The following is a 5872-nucleotide window of genomic DNA, read 5'->3' on the forward strand; positions in this document are numbered from 1 at the left end:
CCGGATGGCGTGAGGAGGAGAAAGGGAAGATCATTCCTTGACAGAATCTGTAACTAGATCTCTTAAGAGATCCAGAGAACGTAATCAGTTCCGGTTCTGCAGGAATCGAGCCTGCGAACTATCCTGCCCTGCCTTGCCTTAATTAAAGGTGGTCCTGCGCTTCCGATAAGATATTACACTGGGAAATGTACCCTGGGGAGCAAAGTGTTTTAAGGAACCTTATTCTGTATTTTGTTACCAGCTTCTTCAGTGTTGATATTTACAGAGTTGTACATTAATTAACAGGGCACTCCTAAAAAAAATGTATGTTATACACTACTTGTCCACCTAGGGGTTCAAGATTACAAGTATCAGAAACCGGTTACAGTACAACCATTCTTGTAACTTAAAATGGAACCTTAAAACATTAGAACACAAAACAATTGTAATAAATACCGTCTTAAAATATTTATAAAAATATGTATTTATTTATTTAAAACTTATTATTCAACCCCCCTCAAAAGACAGATTAAAATGGGATTAAATGGGAAGGTTTAAAAACTTCCTGAAAAAAAGGCTAATGGAGAAAGTCCAAAGGGCTTCTTCGAAGGTTTTTCTAGCCTTTCCCTTGAATTATAAACTTATTGCTCACTGAATTCCCAACATATGTGCTGAAGAAGCCCACCATCAAGGAACTGAATGACTACAGACCAGTTGCTCTAACATCTGTAGTCATGAAAACCTTTGAAAGGCTAGTGCTTTCCTACCTGAAAACCATCACGAATCCGCTCTTAGACCCCTTGCAATTTGCATACCGAGCAAATAGATCAACAGATGATGCTGTTAATATGGCTCTGCACTACATCCTACAACATCTTGAGTCTCCAAAGACCTATGCAAGGGTCCTTTTTGTAGACTTTAGTTCAGCATTCAATACCATCATTCCAGACATTCTCCTAACTAAGCTAAACCAGCTACAGGTACCGGAACAGACTTGTAAGTGGATCACAAGCTTCCTAACAAACAGGAAGCAGCAGGTGAAGCTAAGCAAGATCACATCAAATACCTGTACAATTTGCACAGGGGCCCCCCAAGGCTGTGTGCTCTCCCCACTTCTCTTCTCTCTGTATACCAATGACTGCATCTCCAATGATCCATTTGTTAAGCTACTGAAGTTCGCAGATGACACAACAGTGATTGGTCTCATTCGAGACAATGACGAATCCGCATATAGACGAGAGGTCGAACGACTAGCCTTGTGGTGCAACCAAAACAATCTGGAACTGAACACACTCAAAACCGTAGAAATGGTGGTAGACTTTAGGAAAAACCCTTCCATACTTCCACCTCTCACAATACTTGACAACACAGTATCAACAGTAGAAACCTTCAAATTTCTGGGTTCTATCATATCGCAAGATCTCAAATGGACAGCTAACATCAAAACATCATTAAAAAGGACAACAAAGAATGTTCTTTCTGCGCCAACTCAGTAAGCTCAAACTGCCCAAGGAGCTGCTGATCCAATTCTACAGAGGAATTATTGAGTCTGTCATTTGCACCTCTATAACTGTCTGGTTCGGTTCTGCAACCCAACAAGAAAAACACAGACTTCAGAGGATAATTAGAACTGCAGAAAAAATAATTGCTACCAACTTGCCTTCCATTGAGGACCTGTATACTGCACGAATCAAGAAGAGGGCCGTGAAAATATTTGCAGATCCCTCGCATCCTGGACATAAACTGTTTCAACTCCTACCCTCAAAACGACGCTATAGAGCACTGCACACCAGAACAACTAGACACAAGAACAGTTTTTTCCCGAAGGCCATCACTCTGCTAAACAAATAATTCCCTCAACACTGTCAGACTATTTACTGAATCTGCACTACTATTAATCGTTTCATAGTTCCCATCACCAATCTCTTTCCACTTATGACTGTATGACTATAACTTGTTGCTGGCAATCCTTATGATTTATTTATTTTATTTTTTTGTTTACATTTATACCCCGCCCTTCTCCGAAGACTCAGGGCGGCTTACAATGTATAGGGCAATAGTCTCATTCTATTTGTATATATTTACAAAGTCAACTTATTGCCCCCCCAACAATCTGGGTCCTCATTTTACCTACCTTATAAAGGATGGAAGGCTGAGTCAACCTTGGGCCGGGCTCGAACCTGCAGTAATTGCAGGCTTTGTGTTCTTAATAACAGGCCTTACCAGGCAGAGCTAAACCGGCCAGGAATGAAATCCATATCCAATGAAGTAGTTATATTATATATGAAGTATATGAAGTATGAAGTAGTTATATTATATATATTATATTATATTAATATATTATATTGATATATTGACCATCAATTGTGTTGTAAATGTTGTACCTTGATGAACGTATCTTTTCTTTTATGTACACTGAGAGCATATGCACCAAGACAAATTCCTTGTGTGTCCAATCACACTTGGCCAATAAAATTCTATTCTATTCTATTCTATTCTATATGCAATCTTTCAATAGGCATTTTTATTATTCCAATGATTAGATACTTGCTTTTACCCTATTCAAGAATTTGGATTTATTTACGGTATTCCTCAACATACAACCACAATTGAGCCCAAAATATATGTTGTTAAGTGAGACATTTGTTAAGTGAATTTTGCCCTATTTTACGACCTTTCTTGCCACAGTTGTTAAATGAATCACTGCAGTTGTTAAGATAGTAACACAGTTGTTAAGTAAATCTGGCTTCCCCATTGACTTTGCTTGTCAAATCACTAAAGAGGGTCACGTTACCCAAGGACACTGTAACTCTCATAAATAAGAATCAATTGCCAAGCATTGAATTTTGATCCTATGATCATGGGTGTGTGGCAACAGTTGTAAGTGGAGGAAATGGTCATAAATTGTTTTTTTCAGTGTCATTGTAACTTTGAATGGTCACTAAATAAACTGTTGTAAACCAAGGACTACCTGTATTTATATAAAAGTATTGGAAGTCACTTCTTTGTATCTTTTTTCTTTTCTATTTTTCTTTCTTCTTTCAAAGTGAATTTTCATTTTCATTTACCTTTTATCTTTCTTTTTCAACATTTTAAACATATATTTAACTCCCAGATTGTACATCACTCCTGAATGGAGAAATGGAACCTTACCCAAAAGTAAAAATAGAAAGTCCCCAAATCTAGATGGTCCAACAACCGCAGCCACTCCATGTTGGACTGACTTGGAATAGGTTTCTCTCTATTTAGGCCTCCACAACCTTAACTGGGATAAGATTTTAATAGCCTCACTTAGCCAGCCTGGGATTGTGAGATATAATAACCTCACCCAGTGGTTTCATGTAAATGTTGATTAGGAGGAGAAGGAGTGTTGGGCACCTTGAAAAGAAGGGACTTAAGGAGTGATCCATTCAACGCCAACTAGAATCAGTCCTGAAGTAGGAAGAGAACCAGGGAAAAGTGTTGCACATTGCCAACCCCTGGAGCCAGTTCAGAAGGATATGGTCAGTGAATGAAAGCCACTGAGAGATCATAGAGCACAAGGATGAGTGCACTATGGAATGGGCAAAAGGTCTTGGAGTACATTGCAAATATGTGAATTTCTTTTGTATCTATTGTCCATTACATGTTGAATTTCTATTTAACAAATTAGGAGGTGCTACGCTGAGGAAATCGGTATGTACATTTTTTAAAATTTAGTGAAAACTAAGAGGGGCAAGAATTTAAAAATGAAATTAGAATATTAGAGGAAGATCATTAACTACAGTGCATTCAGAAAGTATTCAGACCCCCTTCACTTTTGTCAATTTTTGTTATGCTACAGGCTGATTTTACAGTTGTTGAAATTCATTTTTTCCTCATGAATCTACACTCAGTACCCCATAACGACAAAGTGAAAACAGAATTTTAGAAATGTCTGTAAATTTATTAAAAAGAAAAAAAATGAAATATCACATTGGCATAAGTATTCAGCAACATTGAAATTTAGCTCTGGTGCCCTCCATTCTCTTGATTGTTGCTAACATGTTCCTATATTTTTAATGGAGTTGACCTGTGGTAAATTAAATTGATTGGACATGATTTGTAAAGGCACACACCTCTTTATAGAAGGCCTCATAGCTTACAATGCGTCGCAGAGCAAAACCCTTTAGATCAAAGAAAATGCCTGCAGACCTCCCAGGATTATTGCAAGGCACAGATCTGGGAAAGGCTACAATAAAATTTCTGCTGCACTGAAGGTTCCGAAGAGCACAGTGGCCTCCATAATTCTCAACTGGAAGAAGTTTTGTACAACCAGGACTTCCAAGACCTGGACACCCAGTCAAACTGAGCAATCGGGGGAGAAGGGCCTTCGTAAGAGAAGTGATGAAGAAGCTAATGATCATTCTGACTGACCTCCAGAGATCTGTGTGGAGATGGGACAGAGTTCCAGAAGGACAACCATCACTGCAGCCCTCCCCGGTTCTGGACTTTATGGTAGAATCATCAAACAGAAACCTCTGCTCAGTGCAAAACACAGGAAAGCCCACTTGGAGTTCACAAAAAAGCACCTGAAGAACTCACACTATGAGGTACAAGATTCTCTGGTCTGATGAAACCAAGATTGAATTGTTTGGCCTCATTTCTAAATGCTATGTCTAGAGGAACCCAAGTACTGTTCATCACCTGCCCAATACCATCCTAACAATGAAGCATGGTGTTTTTCAGCAGCAGGAACTGGGAGACTGGTCAAGCTTGAGGGAAAGCTGATCGGAGCAAAATACAGAGATATCAATGGAAACCTGTTCCACAGCACTTGGGATCTCAGACTGGGCCGAATGTTCAGTTTCCAATATCCTAAGCACACATCCTAGACAACACAGGTGTGGCTTAAAAACAACACTGTGAATGTGCTAGAGTGGCCCAGCCAGAGCCCTGACTTGAACCCTAATTGAATATCTCTGGAGGGACCTGAAAGTGGCTGTCTACCTACGGTCGCCATCCAACCTGAGCTTGAGGGGATTTGCAAGGAAGAATGGCAGAAAATCCCCCAATCCAGGTATGCAAAGGTTGTTGCATCCCATCCAAAAAGATTCGAGGCTGTAATTGCTGCCAAAGGTGCTTTAACAGTACTAAGTGAAAGGTCTGAATACTTATACCAATGTGATATTTCAATTTTTTCTTTTTAATAAATTTACAGACATTTTTAAAATTCTGTTTTCAGTTTGTCGTCATGGGGTACTGAGTGCAGATTAATGAGAAAAAATGAATTTCAACAACTGTAGAATCAGGCTGCAGCATAATAAACTGACAAAAATGAAAGGGGTCTGAATACTTTCTGAATGCACTGTATATGTTTGTGCCAAAACTCACATTACCCACATTAGTCATTTACTTCCAAAAGCTGATTAGAGCCAGAACTGCAGAAATTTTAATGACAATAAATAATTCATTGCAATATAAACAACAAATAAAACACTTCAGCAATAAATCAAAGATGTTTCAGCCATCTAATGCTCAATGTTTCCACATATTCCTTCCTTACCACTTTATTGGCAGCTTATTAGGTGCTGTTTAAAATAGCTTCAAAGAAACGGTTGGTAGATACAGTCTTCAGCCTCGACTACGAAAGTCGAAGTTGTGCCCACTTGAAGAAGCAGTCAAGTCAGCTTCAAAACTCTGGCTTCCTTCCATCAGTCATCAAGGCCTGACTGTTTATTTACAAACAGAAGATCCAAAGTCGCATCTCCAAATTAGCTGCGTATCAGTAACAGGCTGTTACGGCTGCCGTACTATATGCATTACTTACCCCCATCTCGAGCCCGCTGAAAAGAAGACAAGAGGCGGGACCCCGGCTGCTTTGGTGGGACGTCCTGAGCGCTGGTGGGCGGGGGATGAGTGGGTGGGCTTTGAA

This window comes from Ahaetulla prasina, chromosome 2, assembly GCF_028640845.1.
Source record: "Ahaetulla prasina isolate Xishuangbanna chromosome 2, ASM2864084v1, whole genome shotgun sequence".
Taxonomy (NCBI): domain Eukaryota; kingdom Metazoa; phylum Chordata; class Lepidosauria; order Squamata; family Colubridae; genus Ahaetulla; species Ahaetulla prasina.